The 19959-nt window shown below is 36.2% G+C and overlaps 1 protein-coding gene across 1 annotated transcript in view; it reads right to left on the bottom strand.

The window, feature by feature from the left end:
• Positions 1 to 228: 228 nt before the first annotated feature.
• LOC112540344 (uncharacterized) overlaps positions 229 to 19959 on the bottom strand; it is a 542784-nt gene continuing 523053 nt past the window's right edge. The window contains exon 5 of the transcript XR_015793965.1: positions 229 to 644. The gene's annotated coding sequence lies outside the window, so the exon portion shown is untranslated. The remainder of the gene's footprint in view (positions 645 to 19959) is intronic.

Raw genomic sequence — 19959 nt, 5'->3', positions numbered from 1 at the left:
AACAAAACAGCTAATGTAGAAGCATCCTGAAATCCATTCACCAATATACTTACTTCTAAATGGTGTTTCTTAAAAATGTGAAACGTGTATTAATTTAGAATCATGTTGCTATATAATCCCATCAAATGTGTGAAGAACTGCAGCCACAGACATCTGCTGTTTTAGACATTAACACATTGTCTAAATTCAGACTTTAAATAGAAAAAATTCATAGCTTTTAGATCACATTTTAAATTTTATTGTAATTATTTGCATCTAAGAACAAGGCATTGAAAGAGAAACATGCTGTACAGGTGTCATAAAGCATTACAAAAAGCAAACTGAACAGTAGGCATATTAAAGTAATGGATAATGTATTACTGTGCTGCATTTGTGTTATTTAATTATTTCACTCATATATAAGAATGCATGAACGACACAAATGGAAAAAGCAGACATAACTATAACTTATATAGAAGGTTTCAATCTTTCCCTGAGAATGTTTTTCCTATTGTTGTTGTTGTGTACAAGAGCTGCACAGTGCTTTAGACTCACAGACAAAAAGGTGCTTTGGAGTATGCAGGGGCACAAATATAACATCCATCTTTAAAGCAGCCATGTCTTTCCTGGGTCACGTAGCTGTCTTCTGCAGCTGTTATACAATCCTGAGAAAAGATACAATTAAACAAGCACATACACCAGATAGTTCCAGTGAGGGAGATAACTTAATTCAGGTTATATATATGTTATTAATTTTGAACCAAACGTCACCACCAGCTTGCTTGCTGGCTACCCTGAGGAGCAATTTGCACATGAAAATACAATAAAAATAGTGGGTGCTCATGACATGTAAGCCCATCCAAGAAAAACATATTATGTGAAACAAACGTGAGGGATAAACTGAATACCTTGGGGAATATGCATGTCTACGCAATACCTGTGAAGCACACTGTCTTCTAAAAGCAAGACAAAAATCATTCCAATTGAATAAATAGGAAAGAGAAGGTGAATAAAAAGTTATCAGTTCAGCACAGATATAGAGAATATGCATATATATTTATGCATATATATTTTGATGAGGATACCCACGTTCTCCAAATAAGTTCTTCAGCCATGATGCAAGATTACCATTTTGTGACTTGAACTTCAGAGATATATAACTGATAAAAGCAAATGAACTAACTAGAGTATATCAATTCCATATGCAGTCTGTTACTTTGGAAACTGACATGAGTTGAAGGTCTGATAGAACTTTCACACCAGATGATTTATCTTACTTATGTCAAATGCATTAGGTGTCGCACATGTGCCCCACATTGCATGTGTAAAAAATGCCATTTGGAGAAACCATTAATAATCCACATCAGAATTGTGGGAACAGTTTCCATTTTCAAATTACTACTCTACAATTTGCATACTTAACAAAGGTAACTGTCAGGCCCATCCCAAGAACAATGATGAGGCAGTCCAGTCCAGTATAGTTCCTGTATTAGCTTACACCCTAAAGATAGAATCTCACCAGACTAAATCCATGCTAAAGCAACTAGTGGATATACCCTGTGAGACTGTGAGGGGCTAGCCAAAGCCTCTTCTTCTCATGGTCTTGCTGCGGGCTGAGAAAGCACTTGCCCCATACCCTCTCCTGGAATGCACTCCCTTCCTCCTGATAGCCTTGATCTTCCATTCCAGTATCCTCCTCGCACATGCCTTCCATTACAGTAACAAAATAATGTTGACATAATTCAGACAATGCATGTTCAGATGACTGAAAAGACACAAGAGGTATGCCATCAAAAACTAATTTAATGATATTATTACCTGCTTATTCTTTTTTGAAAAACTTCACACATAAACAGATGCAGACAAGATGACATACATGGATACAGTTGTACAGGTCAGAGGCTGGGTGAACTGGCATAAACTGTTAACTATAATGATTCTGTAAGTGCCTATGAATTGTACAGTGGGTGAGATAAATTCATAGGGCCTATTATCTAGAGTGATCGTGAGTCATTGTCCTCACCCTCAACACTATTACAATATAATCGGAATAGACTGGCTGATAATATTCAACAGCTTTCATGGCCTTTAGCTATTCATTCCAGAGCCCTTGAAAATAATTTTTATGAACCACATAAGATCCAAGCAAGATCTTTATATGGGTGTAGTGTTGTAAACCTATTTTGCACACTGTTGCTCACTTCCTTCTCTATGCACAGCTGTAAATGTCTACACCATTTAACCTATGGTATTTAAAAAGCAGGATGAAACTGAATGCTCCATAAAGATGGGTCCAGACAAATCTCTTCTGGGTGAAAGTTCCAGACCTTCATTTAGCCACTAAGAAGATATCCTTTTGTTTCCAGCTAAACAGAGGGTATGTCAAGACATATAGGGTGGCTTCTCTTGAAACACTTAGTAGGTGAACAGGTTTACATAGTAGAATGAGGTGTTTTATTTTTTTTTCCCTCAGGGGATGGAGAATGATGCTGTTAATGCTGGGAGTTTCATTCTACCTGATGGTAGGAGGCCTTGCATATAGGGCAATCAGGTATCTAAAGAATGTTCAGCTATAAGGATATGAAAAATACCTCAGAAATATCTTTAACTTTATTAAAACTTCTTTACTTCTCTTGAAATGTAACTTCCCCTAAAATTCTGCTTAAAATGGAACCTCCAAATTTGGAGGGCAGGCAGGTGAATTTAAAATTCTGGCCACATACTTCCATGTCAGGGCTTGCCTGTTCTCAGATGGCTGCGATTATGGGTGTGTCCTCTAAAGAAAAAATTAATGGAAAGCAACGTGCATGAGGGCTTGGTTAGCCTCATGCAAGGCCAAGAAACATTCTTGGAAATAAAGATGATATTGGACAAAGGTGCTTTGGTTCATAACATGCCAGAAAGATTCTTAGAAAAAAATGGAAAAGCGGGATGGGGTAGGTGCCAAGCACCATGGTTGAGCCTGCAGCTTTATTATGTTTCAGATTTTGCTTTAGATTAAAACTGACAACAACTGTAATATGTTGTGTAATCTGTAAAGATTTAGCCAAGGACCAACTCTTTCAAATCTTCTGTACTCTATTTTTCATATTTAAATGTTTCTCACAAAACGTTCTTCCTGCCTTCCTTGTTATGCCTGCCCTTCTACTTTGTTACTGTATAGCTTCTGTAAAGAACAAAAAAAGACAAGACATGACCATCTGAGAGAAAATAGTTAACAACTAGAAGATGGTTTTATCCCTCTGAGGTATTATTCAGAGATATAGTGTTAGAACTTTGATAGGAAGATGTTACAAGAATAGTGGGGTGTGAGGGATGTGGAGAAGGGTAGAAAATACAAATCAGCAAATATGATGCCTTAGGCATTTCTGCTCTGTTTTATGAGATGAAATAATGCCAACAGATTTCATGTTAAGTGAAACCAATTACACCGATATAAGTCATGCTTTTTAAATAGAGCTGTAAAATTACAATATAATTAGAGTTCCACTAATATTAGCACTAGGTTGCACAGACTTGGACATTAGTCAATGAAGTAATTCTAGTAGAGAGTGTTTTGACAAGGCTTGATTAATTTATATACAATAGCATGATTCATCAGCTATTCCTTGATATGTTCATACTATCTGCTTATTATAATAGTTCCATAAACTTTTAAGAACATTCTATTCTAGTCTGTATTTTCCAGGAGGAGAACTTCTCTTAAAAACTGTAAATGTATCCTTGTGAACTTGCTTGTTGGCGTCACAACTGTTGTATATGCATCTAGATTTTTCATATAGAAATGTTCAGGTGCATATACAATTGTGAAGCCAGAAACATCATAAGCATCTGATGTTTCATATAGGATTACAGTATAGATTTTATTATCAATATGGAAAAAACATCATTTTTAAAATGTTTTAGTTATTATCTTAACTAAACTATTATCTTAATTATCTTAGTATACACATAATTATAATTACAATACAAATAATATGTTGTTAATCTTGGTTGTAACCATTTTATTCTATTCTCTATTTTTTGCCTATTACCTACTTTGAGTGCCTTTGGAATAGTTTAGAAAGGTGAAGTAGAACTTAAAAGCATAAATATATAAATTTAAATGATTAAGGTGATTATTTCTGCAGAAAATGACACTAAATAAGATTAGTTTAGATTATTTTATGATTATACGGGTGACCAACACATAGAAGATTAATAGAAAATCTCTGAATTGTGGGAAAGCTGCTATATATTACAAAGTAAAATTTAGGATTGAGAGAATTTCCACAGTTGGCCTGGATTCTTCTTCCAGATTTCACCAGCACCATTTTTTAAATAATCTGTATACAGGAAGTTTAAAATCTGCCTGCGTTTTTTCAATATAAAGTTTAGATCACTTTACCCAAACACGGAGAAGTTTTATGTGGAGTTTGGTATAGTACAATGCTAACTAAACAGCAATTTGATAAGATGATAGAATTAATACATTTTGATCAAGTTAATCTTCAGCTACCCCATGGTGAAAGATAAAAATAAAAGATAGGTATCAGATACTACAATGAGAACAGATGAGGTCTTTATTAGCTAATTCTGTTAGTTCCTATTAATGGAAATATGCAATGTCTTTAAATACTTAGAAAAGGCAATACAGATAAGAGGAGAAAATACTTAATACTTAATGTTCAAAGTGGTACAAATGCAAATCTTATTTAGTAGACACTCTGAACAGTCTGAAAAAAAGTGTTGTGGATTTGAATTCAGGAAACTGCCATGGAAATGCTTATACTTCTGACTCAGGGTGGCATTCCAATGCAGCTTCTAGCTGTCTATGACAACACTGACTATTCTTTGGAGAATTTTCCTGGGCCAGAACTGCACATATACAGCAAAATATACATAGGCTGTATTCACAGAGCATACTTAACTGGGTCAGGGTAAGACGTGAGCCATGTTAGTATATGGTGGCAAAAAATCAGGAGTCTGTTAGCACTTTTTCCAACTAACACGTTTTATTAAAAAACATAACCTTCTGATGAAGTGAGCTGCCGCTCATGAAAGCTTATATCTTTTAATAAAATGTGTTAGTTGGAAAAGGTGCTATCAGACTCCTCCTGATTTTTATCTGGGTCAAGGGATTACCAAGGTTTAGTCCCAAATAATTTGAGATTGTTTGCAATAAATTATATCCCCTCTCCCCCCAGGGTATAAGGTTAACCCTCTCTTTCAGCTTGCTGGTACAGAGTTGAAATTCCTAACCAGCCCTGCAAAAATTCCTCTATGAACCTCATATTTCTCTTTTTATTTTACTTTTCCAACTCTCTCCCACCCCACAGAGTTTCCTAGGTTGATGAGATTAGTAATTTCACACAACCAGCCATTAGGATCATGCTCATATAGATTTTTCTATTCATTCAGAGCAGAGCAATTCTTGTGCACACAGTGAGTGGAAGTATCTTGCTACTAGCCAAAGTATTCTCTTAAATGATTCTGCAGTGTTATAATTAGGCTCAACACAATAAATATTTGTCCAATTCCACAAATACGTTTAATCTTGTCAGTTTCTAACAATGCATCAATTATTCACATAAATGCTAACAATGCATAAAATATCAAGGGTGGGAAGAAGGACTTCAGCCAAAGTCCATCTTAGATATTATAACATCTCATTGCCAGCAGAGAAAAAAAATCATTTACAAGAGTAGTTAACGTGCACTAGTGAATCCGATATTGTTTGTAGGGAGAAAAAAGAGGCTCAGAGTCAAATACATTTGAAGATTATCCCAGACATCACTGCCATAAGCCTAGCTTCTCGCTCACTGTGTGCCAGTGGTGATGAGTCACAATTCATGACAATGCCAAATAATAGATTAATGAACTGTCAAGGTGGAATTCATTGGTTTTTTCTTATCACTCACAGAACAGGTGTTCTGTCAGCCTCTTCCAGCTCCACAAAGCTTGAAAAACAATGCAGTCTTTACAGAGAAATGGAAGCATTGGTTTATTTCATTTACAACAAGGCAATAGTATTCTGTTTGTAGATTCTGACCTTTCCCTATCCAGTGTCTAGGGAGCCCCCTTCAATCACGGTGTGCCACGTGCATGGCCTACCTACTGCCAGTTTCATGGAAAATAAGAATGATACACATTTCCACACAATATGATAGGTCATCACTGCCGATGATGATGATGATGATGAGTTGAAGTTGAGAAAAGAAAAGAAGAAGGGACATTGAGACAAGCCCTATAGCAAATGCATGGGGTAAATCATTTATGCTCTTTCCAGTACGTGCGAGTTTTATAAGCATTCAATCATATAACTGTCCTTTTTCCTGCATTGAAAGGAACAGGAAAAATGGTATTAAACTGTACTCATTTTCCCACATAAATACATACTTCTGTATAACATTTTCCCACAATTTTTTTGAGCCAAGACTGCATTGCAAAGTTCAGAAAGCATGCAGTCCAAACAATGACTTCATTGCAATCTGCATGTTAATGTGGGAAGTGTGAATCAGCTGACTCACTTGAAATTTTGGAACGGAAGAAAATTCTCCAGTGTCCTAGACATAGAGAAACGATCAGCTTGCACATAGCAATTGTTAACAGCTACCAAATATCATTTAATATTACAGACAATTATTCTACCTAAGAATTGTTAGCTAAGCAGGCTACTTTGTTGAACAATTCTGATAGATTTCAGGCAAGAGCAGAATGGCAGCAGATGACATAGACCAGGGACCAAGTGTGCTTGTATCGGGCTAAAATGGCCAATAAGTGCCACTCGATCCCACCCACATCTAGTCACCTAGCCTCACCAATAACATAACGGGTAAATAACATTACAGTTTTTTTCCACACCTTGCAGCTGGCATAACATGATGTCAATTTAAAGGAAGGGGGAATGAAAGCAAAATTACAAGGGTTGACAAAAAAAGGAAAAGGCATTTTGTACCCTGATTAGCTGCAAGTGGAGAAAGGCCCTCTGCATAACTCTTTTCTGAAGCAAAAGATCTGTACAATGAAAGCATGTTTAGTTCCAAAGTGTATCACATTAGATCAGTGTTTTTCAAACTTGGCAACTTTAAGATATGTGGACTTCAACTCCCAGAATTTCCCAGCCAGCACACACAAGAGTTTTAAATCTCTTTCACTATCAGAACCCCTTGGTCTTTCCTGTAAAGTTCTTCTTCTATAGTGGGGAGAAGCTCATATTTGAAAGAGGCCTTTTATATAGGTCCCAGCTGGAATGGAGCATTATCTGCCATCCCATACAGAACTCAGTTCCAATGTGAAACTGCTATATGATTTCAAGAAATTACCAGCAAGTAAACTAATTTTTGCTGCAGACAATAGGTATGTTTTCAGTCCTCAGCATAAACAGACTTAATCTTAAAAATGTGTGGAAAAATATGCTTCCCTCTGTGAGCTACTCTTATTTCCATGATACACAAGAACATAAGACAATGAATATTATTCTTCTCATGAAGAAGAATTAACACAACTAATTCTATTCAGAAGAAAATAATTATTCTCTTTGACCCTTCATGGCTCAAGCATGTTTCTCTCTTGCTCAGTTTTACATAAATCTTGCCAAAAATAGAGAGGGGCCTGGGAAATCTAGTTGGGTTGGCCACACACAATTTGAAAGCTGAGAAAGGATTTTTAAAGTTAGCAAATGATCCTTTGACAGGTATATGAAATTTTGAATTTGGGACCATTGTCTGCTCCAAAAATATGTTAACCATTCTCTCTCTTTCTCTTCATTCTATTCAGTGGCTTGCATAAATAATCAAAATCTACAGAAAAAGAACAGATCCAAACATTTGACATTCTATTTGACATTGCTTGCATTCCTTGAGCAACCACTGTAAAAAAAAATGCAAAATTTAGGCTTTTTCACACATTGTTTTCCAAAGAATAGTTTTTCAGGTATATATTTCTATTTTTTTTTCCTCTAAATATAGCTGTGGTAGCTTGTCACTCTTACTTCATAAGCAACCACTACTGGACTTTGAACAAGAATTCATAATTGCAAGGAAAATTAGAACCAATTATTTATTTATTACTTATTTTATTTATTGAATTTATATAGCTGCTCATCTCATGTATGTGACTCTGGGTGATGCACACAATTAAAAAGAAACTAGAAACAATCAAAACAATTTAAACAAAATAATAAAAAAAATTAAAACAGTTAAAAACTATAAATATAAAACAATAATCATGGGATAACAATGAAGTTGTTATATATACATGAGGTACATATAATCAAGGCCAGTGAAAACATTTTGCTGTCAAGGTGAAGTATTAGATACCATTTCTTCCACTTCAGATCCAGAAACAGAAGCTGATTGAATGGCCTGTTGCATGTTGCAGTGTTGGTCATGGACAATATCCTATACAAAACTGAGGACATCAGCTAGATAAAAATTTCAGAACAGGCTGATAGCTTACAGAGATATTTTCTCTACTAGAAGAGAACCAATATTGCCCAGCATCAACTGTCTGAAGTAATCTGGTGAGCTGGGATGATTTTAAATCTTTAACTGAAGAAGTGGACGTGGTCCTTGGTATGGTGAACCTGACTAGATCCGTATCCCTTCTTGCTGGTGAAGGCTGCCCAGGAGGTGACATTGGGTACATGCAATAGTGTCAGCCTTCTTAAGAGAGAAAGGTGATTCTTGCCTGTCTTAAAGGAGGTGGGAGGTGGTGGTACACCCCCTCCTCAAGAAACCATTGCTGAACCCAACTGTCTTGGACAATTTTCATCAGTCTCCAATCTTTCCTTTTGGGGGAAGATTGTAGAGGTGTTCAGAATGCGCCTTCAAAGGGTCCTGGAAGAAATGGATTATCTAGACTCTTTTCAGTTCAGTTTTCGATTGTGATGTAGTACTGAGGCAACATTGATCAGGTTTGTTGGTGGAGCTTTATAAAGAGTAAAGAGGATGGTGTTGATGGAGAGAAGGGAGATCCGTTCCAAAGCAATGAGGAGGGAAATATTGCTTAAGCTCAAACAATGAAAGTAGATGTATCTCAGACAGACACCCCGCTAATTCACATGAGAATAAGAAAGGGATGAGATAAAGCATAATCAGACTTGCAAGACTGATGTCAGCCCCAAGCTGTAGATCAGACCAAGAAATCAACTCTACATTAAGATTAAAACTGCTTTTATTAAGATTGGCTGTAGTAATAGAATCATTGCTATTTCCACTTCCTCGGCTAAGTTGACCTGGTGATCAGTATCAAGTCAAGGATAGTTGACCCTATTGTGACTTTCCCTTCCCTGGAAGGACTATGCTTGACAGAATTTTTCTTCCAAAAGATGTTGGAGTAATTAAAGTCTCCCATCGCTACAACTTAATGTTTCTTTGAAAGATCTGTAATTTGCTTTTGGAAGGCATCATCCAGATCTTCTCTTCTAGCGAGTACCTCATATATTTTTGGCAGTTAGTTCCCCCCTTCAAATTAAAATGAAGAAATATTTAATTTTGCACTTAAAATGATGCCCACCAACTTAGTGATGGTGAATGATCCAACAAAAATGTCTCTATGGTGGGTAGTTAGCTTAGCTTTAGTTTGGATGATATGATGAAGAATATATGAACATGTACTGTATGCCTATGAAAATAGATCTGTTCTTTATTAAATTACAAAAGAAAAAGAAAAAGAGCTTTGGACAGACATGCAAATCAAAGATTCAATTTAAAAAGTTTCTTTAAAGAATTAACCAAATAAGCATAAGCTGTTATAAAAAATATATCATATGCAATACATACAGAATATAATTGGTTAAATTTACAAAGTCCATTAAAGTTAAAAAGGAAGGGGCATGAAAGGGAAGAATAGAATGGAAGAAGAGATTTGGTAAAAACTTATTTTGCAAAACTGGATCAAGATATGCATTTAATCTTAGAGGTTCTGTGCTTTATTTTAAAGACAATACCATAACGAAAGTTGATAAGCAAATTTGCACTTTTTCGTATCTGGTTTGAAGAAAAGTTGCTAGCAGTGTTCTGGTTTCACTGGTTCAAAAGCAAAACACCTAGCACTGTATCTGCCTCCTATCTTTGTTTCCACATCAAAGCAATGGATTACCAGCTTGAGTTTTTGGTGTTCTTGCCCAGTTTTAGAAATGATTTGACAGATAATATGTCAGTACATACAGCCAATTTTTAAAAATAATATTTTCAGCTCATTGCCTCACAGAACTTAACTGCCATACTTCTGCCAAATATCAACCCTGCAGATTTGGGAAGGGAGAGGTAAAAGAAGTGAATGCAAAATGTCACATATTAATTATGCAACCAGGAGAGAAACAATTCTAACACAGAGGGCAGTAAGGAAAAATTGCAGAAACTATATTTAAAATACTCTCCCCGATTCCCAAATAATTTCTTGTAGATTATATAATGCTTATGATAGAGTAGGTGCAGGAAAACAATAGCAGGATCAAACCGTTGAATGGAAACAGTAGAGACTGCTTCACTTGGACCAGTTCCCTCTTGCTTGCCCATTGGCACAAATAAAGTAATATAGCCACTCCTTGTTTAGTGACTACCTCGGTTAGTGACCATTCACAAATATGACGGTAATAAATGGTAGTAAAAAATTCATTTTCTGACCAATGTGCACATTTAAGACCAAATTTTGTGTGCCTGACAACAATACATGCCAGAGTGAGAGTAACACTGGAATAGCTGTAGAAGAGAACTTTATCTGAATGCGATGGCAGCAACCAGTGATCTTTGTAGCATCTCTCTCTCTCTCTCTCTCTCAGTCACATGTTCACTTACTGACCATTTTGCTTAACAACCATTTCACTTTTGACTTAAGGAATGGGACACAGTCACTAAATGAGGAGAGGGTGTACTTTACTTGAGTGTGTATATAGATACAGACACAGGTAGTCCTCACTACTGACTGCAATTGGGACCAGCAACTCTGTTGCTAAGCGATGCAATCATAAAGTGAAAAGTCACATGACCATGACTGACTTACAACGTCAGTTCATCACTTCTGGCTGCGGTCTTTAAGCAAATCACCATGGGTCATTAAGCACGATGTCACAAGACTGTGACCTGTGACTTCCTGTTGGCTTCCTCATTGACCTTCCTTGTCAGATGCTGGCTGTGAAGGTCACAAATGGCGATTATGTGACTGTGGGATGCTGTGACCATCATGAATGCACACCAGTTGCTAAGAGCTGAATCGCAATAAGTGACCAAGGGGATGTTGCAATGGCTGCAACTTTGAGGACCAGTTGTAAGTCTTCTTGTTCAGCACCATTGTAACTTCAAACAATTGTTGGACAAGTGTTCAGTAAGTGAGGACTACCTATATAGATAGATATAGGTATGCCTTAAAAATCAGTCTTGATTTTTGTTGACTTCCTGGATAAGTCCATGTGGTTTTATGGCAACATTTTCAGAAGTGGTTTGCTGCTGCTTTTTTCTATAGCTGAGAGAAAGTCACCCAGCTGGCTTCCATTCCCAAGGCAGGACTAGAACTTAGTTCTCCTTGTTCCTAATCCAACACCTTTACTGCTCAACTACACACTAAAAAAGGTGACCTTGTCTGCTGTTGACGTTCAATGGCACAATCTTACAGGGGCTACATAGAAGGGACTCATGGGCCACATGAAGGCTGTGTGTTGCTTCAGTATGCCCACACAAGTTTTTCTGGATACCTTAAGACCCATGAATATCACAATGGAAGTTTCCATGGAACTGCTACTGAACATTCCACCGTATGCAATCCTATGGAAAACACAGTATGTTCGTCTATCTGTGCTGGATATGTTTCAGCAGCAGTGTTTTGCAAGCATGGCAGTGGTTTTTAGAATGTAAATTAATCCCAGTGATTGCATACTGGAAGTATGTTTTCTATTTATTCATAGTAAAGAACGAATAAAGAATTTTTTATCCAAGCAAATTGTGGTGTTATACAAGAAATAGAAAAGTTATGCTTCAGTATAATTCATTATGACCATTAAAATGATAACAAAAACAAAGCAAAAGCATAAGGGCAAACCAAGCAGCACTCAGGGCAGACTTACTACTAGGAAGTAGAGTAAACTTATGTAGCTTGGCTAAAAATAATGTGTTTGTCTCTATCATCAGATAGAAACTGTAGGTCTGAGGTTGAGAACAGGCTGTTCTCTAATTTTATGAGGAAAAATAGGCATAAACTGCTCTGCTTTGCAAATGGTATGAGTTTCTTCTAGGCATAAATTTGGTTTAAAGTTCAAGAGATCGTCTATCTGATTATTTTATTTTTCAGGAGGAGAAATATCAGAAAAGTATCAAGATACCCTTCTCTTGTGAATCGCTGGATTGCACACAAAAGTCTTCTCAGCCGTTATGCAGTAATGTTTTAGCATATCTCAGGGGAGGAAACAAGCATTCTTAAGAGTGGAAGAAGCCAGAAGACTCTCATCGTACACTTGGAGAAGATTACACACACACACACACACACACACACACATCCATGGAAGATCTTCAGAGCCATTCTTGCAGTTATTATGACCCACAGGCCAGAGATTCCCCATAAGCTGATTTACAAAGTTCAGAAGATGGTTGCCTGTTTGTCTGTTGGTTTTGAAGGTTCTGCAGCACCCTCCACAGCACTGGAATGTACGTGGGCAGCCCTTATTGGTTTAGGGACTGACTATTTAAATTTGTATGCCTCCCTAATTTCTAGACTCAGAATGTTTACGTACAAAATAAACATCACATATATGTAATTTTTTTTAAAAAAATCATGCCAATTTATTTATTAGATTTTTATACCACCTTTATTTTTGGTCAGCTCACGGTGGTGTACATACCTAATGCTCCCACATCTTATTTTTCCCACAACACCAGTCCTATAAAGTGAGTTAAACTGAGAGAGAATGCCTGGCCCAAGGTCACCCAACTGGCCTTCATATCTAAGTGAGGACTATAACTCACAGTCTCCAGCACCTTAACCACTACGCTAAACTGGCAATCCTGATTTGCATTAGGAAAGAAAATGGTCAGTTCCACACAGCAGCCTTAAGCTGCTTGTCTCATACACTGGAATTGACTGAAAATAAAGCCGGTTTAAGAAATTGCCATCTACATTATGCTGTTCTGACATTCTGTTTGAACTGCAATTATTACAGTTCAACTGGTTGATTTTTTTTTTTTTAACCCTCCCACCCATGTTTGGAAAGCAAATGCCAATCATTTTCTTTTCTATGGGTGGAGTTTTGAGGACATCTGGTTTCTGTTGATAGACCTTTTATATAAGCCTCCTTCCATCAACTCCCCCTTTCATGTGATGCTTTTGAACTTGGCATGTGAGCAAACAGTGTCTAGCAATCCTGGGGAGGCTGTTCTTTGCTCACACAATGAGCATTTCAATGGTGGACCGGTGGGGGGAAAAAGCAAACTCAGTTTTAACTTTTGTCTGGTCATTTTGACTAGAATGGGAAATTAGCTGAACTCTTGTCAGTTTCACCCCAGCAGTAGTTTCAGAAAAGGTCCTCAGGAGGAAAAAACTCCTAAACCTACCATTGGTAGGGAACATAACACAGTTGCCCCTCTGAAGATATTCCAAGTGTGTTCCCCTTCTACTGTGATGATGTATGTTGTCATATGAGTCCCCTTATACACACATCTCAAAACAACCCAAGTTTCTCCTTTCATTAATGGTCAGTTGCCAAGGAACCTGATCTAGTTTCACATTGTACATAGGACTGACAGTAATATAAACAGTTGAGCTATTAACTATCACAGGTGGGATACAGAGGTAAGGTATCAAACATTAGCTCTCTGTTTTATTCTACCTAATTTTAAAAGAGTTAGAACTTATTTTACAAAGAAGAGAGTACACCACAGTCCTAGGTTATGAGTCAACATGTCAGTCATATTCTGTTATGGAATGTAATATGGTAATATTTTTTATGGTGGGGTTGATGGAAAACATCAGAGGATCACTTTTTTAACAAGTCTAGAAACAAGTCATCAAGTATGCTATCTTCAGAAGACCAGAAGCAACAAATGAAGACCAATTTGCTGGCTGTAGAGCTAACATTCTGCCCTCTCTCTATATACAGCGCTCTTATTGATCTTGGAAATTAATGCCTCTTCATTATGTAAACAAAAGCTGTATGCTTTTTGGTTGCAGAAATATCTCTGCTGAAGTAGACTGAAATGTTCAAAAGCTTATGCCATAAGGGATTTGATGCTAGTAAATTTTTGAGTCAAGCTTAACTCCTAATGGCTTCATAAACACAACTTTCTTGGCAACAAAAAACTATTAGCCTACAACCTGGTATTTCCTAGTGGTCTCCCATCCAAATGCTTATGAGGTCCCCTGCTTAGCTTTTTGAGGTCAGTGAAGGGCAGCTCCAAGGCTTTTGTTGACTTTAGAATAATCCTTACTAGGGCGATAATCTTGAAACAACTAGCACAGTAGCCTAAGCTGGTCAAAGGCATTCCATGGCAAGATCTATATTGGAATTCCTTTGTGTGTGAACACTGGGTGGCAGTAGTATTTCAAAATTAAACTTTTATCCACTTACTTATTATTGCATTTTTATCCCAAAATTTCTTTTGAGAATTCAAAGTGATGAGCATGGGGTCTTCTTCATTTTGTCCCTACAAGAGCAATTCTTTGAAGTAGGTTGGGCTGAGAGAGGGGGACAGGCCAAAGGTCAGGCAGTGAACTCTGGGAGTGAGATTGATTCTCCTGATCCAAGTCCAACACTTAGGCTACATTGGTTGCTCAGGAGACACATGGCAAATAATGACACATTATTCGCCATGTTTAGAATGTATGTGCAAGGTGCATATGTCATAACTGCAGAAGAGAGCACTTTTTGAAAGTTTTTTTTCCTTCTTCATAGTGTATTATTATTTTTGTGTTTTCTTTTGTTACTAATTAAAAAGCAATACAAATTATAAAAAATAATTGCAGAAGATGTTAAAAAGGTCATTTTTCGTGAGCAATAGTGATGCAGTTGCAGGCTAATTTATTTTATTTTTTGTTCAGTTTTTTATCTCTGAACTTTCCCTGCACATTTGATGTGGAGTTATTGGTGTTTTTGTTTTATTTTATTTATTTATTTATTTATTTATTTTTAAGGATTCTTAATGCCCATGAAATCCTTGCAGGTCCATATACTGATAAATCAGTTGGATCACATGATCTTCTCATTGAACCCAACAGAATGAATTTCACAATCTCATAATCATTTTAACAATGCCAACAGAAAATGTCACACCTTATTTTTCCCTGCTTATCTGGGTAAAGTATGCTTGAGAACAAATAGTAGTCACCAGTCCACTGAAACTACATTTCACCAAAGGCCCATCATAAAAGGAATTGGAAGGGGGAAAAAAAAAAGCATTGAGAAGACAGGTTGGAGCACACCGTTTGTGTGTTGAACAAGTAAAGCAATTATTTCACTGATTAGATATATCTTTGTGTTCACCTGGTCCACGTCACACTCATTATTTTCGTTTTTTGCTTTTATTAATGGAATACAGGAAAGAAACAGTACAAAAAGGAATGATAAAGAAGTTATAAAGAAGGAAAAAAGAAAACTGGGGGGAAAAAGAAACAAAAGCAAAAACATACGGGACCTACATTCAAGGACACCTACACATAGATGAAGGTTCTACAAAAGCATTTCAGTGAATGGTAGCTCTATTTCATTATGATCATCCATAGCTAATCTAAGTTAACAAGTGATTCATAATAAATGACTAATATCTACAGTTTTGAAAACTACTGAGTAACTTATGCTTCCACTGACAAAGATAGATCAAGGAGCATCCCAGGCTGCAGATTTCTTCTTTTAATCGTGTGCTAATCCTGGAGGAACAGGTTCTGATTCTCTCATGGGCATTCTGGGGTCTGGATTGAGGTGGCTGAACGTAGAGTTATTTACAACTCTGTCAAAAACTTGGAATGTGAAACTGTCAGCCCTGGGTACTTTCATAGCCTTTTGTAATATCCTAGATCCAATAATTGCTATTTAAAAAAATAAAAATTAAACTCTGGACTTCAATTACTATAAAAATCTGATAATCAATTCAAAGCTGAAATATGAACGACCAAACTTTGCTTAAATTAGGATTTGCAATAGCAATGTCAGGCAAAATACAAAAATACCAGTGTTTGCCATACGATAGCTGTATAGTTTCACTGATGAAATGAATGGTAGTTCACTTTAACTAAGATCAAGGCAGTACAAACAAGTTCTTATTCCATATATTTAACTCTTATTCACTAAACAGATATTCTTTAAAAGTGTTTTTTTTTTTAAAATCAGTATTGTAGTTGCCAGATGGGTGTATTTATTCTCTTGAGGATTTTACCCCAAAGAAACACATGTTGATAATCAAGAGTACAGCTAAGAATTTCATTTATACTAGGTTTTATTTTCATAAATATCCATATGGTTTAACTTAAACTTATGGCATGATGTCTAACTTGTGAATGCTGACTTTTCTTTAAAGTATTTTGAGCATGCAAAGAAAGATCTGTTTTACAACTCATATTATACCAATTCCAATTGCACTGATTTTGCATCAGCCATTTTGTGTTGAAATGTCTAAACTAAAAACTGTAAGAAAACTAATATGCATTTCAATTTTAACAAAAGAAAGATGAAACATACATTAACATATATATAAACATAATATATATATATATATATATATATATATATATATATATAAACATACATTAGATACTGTATATACACACACAAACATACATACATGTGTATGTGCATTCATACACACACACATACATGCACACAAAGACTGATAACTCAGAAATTGTATGACAGAATGCTGGCTTTCAATTGGTTCTGCAGATTTGTTGATGTTTATTTCTTAGAATAAAAGTTATAATGACCGTAAATTCATATCTCTTGTGTTTGACTTTAGATCCATGTAAAACACTTTCATTTGAAAATCAAAGAGAAAATGCACAGTTTTTCAAAGAAATTATTGAAATCTGGCTCAGGTATACAAAGCAGTTGGTTAGATTAATAGTTTGTTTTTAAACAAAGAACGTGACTTGAACATGAAATAGTGCCATTCTAATGATATAAAAGATCTCTGTGAAATGCCTAGAAGATGACCCAGCTTGCCATTTTCAGAAAAGGCTCTGAACATTTCTGAACATTTCTGCATATGCAGCCTTTATGTGCTATCATGAGAATAATTGCTTTGTAGGTTTGAAATGATATATTATTGAAAAGTGATTGTCATCCATGGCAATGAGACTTGTAGTCCATCAACAACTATGGAGGCATCTACTTTAAACAATCACCAATTCTTTTCAAGACTGTTGTTTTTATGATAAACTCTACTATCTTTGTTCCAAATCCTGCTCCAATAATTAGGTAGATGTAAGTACATCAATATACATATAGTGTGAGAAATAAGAGATAAGGAAAATAGCAACTCTATTAAACGCTAGAGATTTCTGCCCAAGTAATTAGATATAATGAACAATGTAGTCACTGACTGCATCACTAAGCCTAATACAGTGATGGATCTGATATATAAAATCCTAAATATGCTGGTCGTTTTCCTTGTATCATCCATCATCACATAAGACTTGGGCTTCTAGAATCCACAGTAGGGATTTCAGGACAATGATTGTCCAGGCTTGAGATATAATTCCTTTATTGGGGAGGGGGACTTTTGTTCACGTTTCTGTCTTGTCTAGCAGCTGCAAGGATTACAGTCAGAACATTCTTAAGTCAGTGGAATAAGCAGAATCATTTTCTTTTCTTTTTTAATCTTTCCTTCCTCCCTTGGCTTTCAGAGGCATTTTAAATGCTTTCATGCCTTCAAACCATGCTCTAGAGTAGGAGTAGAGAATCTACAGCCTCCAGCACTGCATTTCAGGCTCCCAACATCAGGCTGCCAAAATCTGGGGGTAAAATGGCCAATTTTCAACTGTGTGGGTTTGGGGCATTTTTCCTCAAAAATAAGGATGGAAATAGGAATAAGATGCTACTGGGAGGCAAAACACTCCAATGTTTTCTGTATCCCCCTCTCCCCCCATGACAAGCAACTTGAAATTACATTGCCAAATTTCAGCTGTTTTTCTGCCACATTTTAATGGCACACTTTGGGACTTCTTCAGAAGGGAGTGGGGAGAACTGCAAAGGTAAAATGGAAGTCGTTTTCTGATTCCCACTTTTAAAACACCACCACCACCACCACCAGCAGCAGCTGAAAAGCAGGCCAAAACTATTAGCCCCACCCCTATAATGTCATAATTTGCCCTCTTGCCCACTTATGGACACCTATGCAGTTAAGTATTATTAAGTTACAGCATATATATATATATATTTCAAAGCTAATGACATATCAATGACTATATTCAGATCATGTCATTCCAAGTCTTTCATCAGGAGGTGCAAGTGAATTAAAATCCTGCTTCATTTTCACTTTTTTCCAGATCAAAATGTTCTGTTAGAAGGATCCATTTAAGTGGGAACGTCAATGAAAGCGAAGGTTGTGACTGCATTATAATCTCCTACTGTACTATAAGTGTCTGCTTAAAGCATTTCTTTTCAAAGCAGATCATTTTTCAGTCATGAAGGTTCAGTCCAACATATATTATTATCATTACAGCAAATGAGTTATAAAATATAAGAAGCAAGGACTACTGTCCCTGGACAAGACAGAAAAAAAAAATTACATTGTTATATTATTATTAAACCTCAGATCAGTCTATAAAAAACTGCACATTCAAAAAGTTCAGAAAGCAGCAGGCACTATTTTATGTTAGTCAATAATTGTACAACCAGATGATCACAAGATAAACTAAGCAGGCACTTCAAGCAGGGTGCAGCATGACTTCTGCGGCTCTTAGGTACCTCAGCTTTCATGGGCTCCTCCCTCCATAAAAACAATAGTGTTAAAATTATACTTCATATAATTTCCAACATTTTCTTTGTATTTTTACAGAGAAATAGGGAATAGCAATGGCATATTGTATGTATTATGTTGCAATAATAATCAGTTGTTGCCAGTTATGATATCTACTACATATCATCAAGATTACTAAATGTTAGTATACACACTGTGCCTATAGATTACAAATAAGATCATTGGTTTGATGTTTAAATTTTGTGTGTTTCTTCTACTTCATTTTTATTCTTTCTGGTTAAAAAATATATATTTTGGTGGGCCTTAGGCCTGTGCCTATTGTGCTTAACAGATAAGTCAGTCCTGACTTCAAGTAATGGGATAGGAAAATTGGATCCAAGTTGTCATCTACTGCCTTCCTGCTATATCACCTGGGGCAATTGTTTCATTATGTCTAGACTATCTGAACAGTAGAGAGACTTCCTACCACATCAGTGTTCTAGAATGAAACTTTTTAAGGTAGCTACCTCTTCCTTTCACTGCATTCTCCTTCCTGTTCATTTCTTTCCCAGCAGTCTTGGCACTTGTACTTCCCTCTGGCAGGAAATTGGGTTGCCATCCTATAGGTAAAACATGCAGAGTGCAGAAGCAGAGACAAATATACATAGTGCTAAAGCATATTTCAGCAAGGGTACATTTAAATGGTCATTTCAACAATGTCAGAGTTCTTCAGAACAATAATCTGAGATGCCATCTTTAGAACCAGGCCTGCTTTTTGAGCCCTACATCTCCAACAATGAGCTGAACTCATCAGTTTCTTTCCATATCTACTGGCCACCTATTTTTCATAGATGATAGTATATTTTAATATCGTATTTTTGAAGATATTCATTCCAATATGATAACTATTGGAATAAATAGGAATGAAGAAATACATCTCCATTCTTAAAAAGGAGAATGTGCCTCTAGAAACACTATTAGACTTTTAGAATTTGCTTAAAATTGGTGGCCTATTCACTGTTTATGCTTTCAATGGTTTTCCCAAACACTTTAGTCTTAGTTTTCTCATAACTGATAAGAGGTTTTTAATCACAATATTTAGTCAAAATTATCATCTATATAT

Source organism: Python bivittatus, unplaced genomic scaffold (assembly GCF_059951505.1).
Source record: "Python bivittatus isolate LINGU-HERP-01145 unplaced genomic scaffold, Pbiv_v1 ctg000840_np1212, whole genome shotgun sequence".
Taxonomy (NCBI): domain Eukaryota; kingdom Metazoa; phylum Chordata; class Lepidosauria; order Squamata; family Pythonidae; genus Python; species Python bivittatus.
The sequence above is the reverse complement of the archived record's forward strand: the minus strand, read 5'-3'. Positions and strand labels throughout refer to the sequence as shown.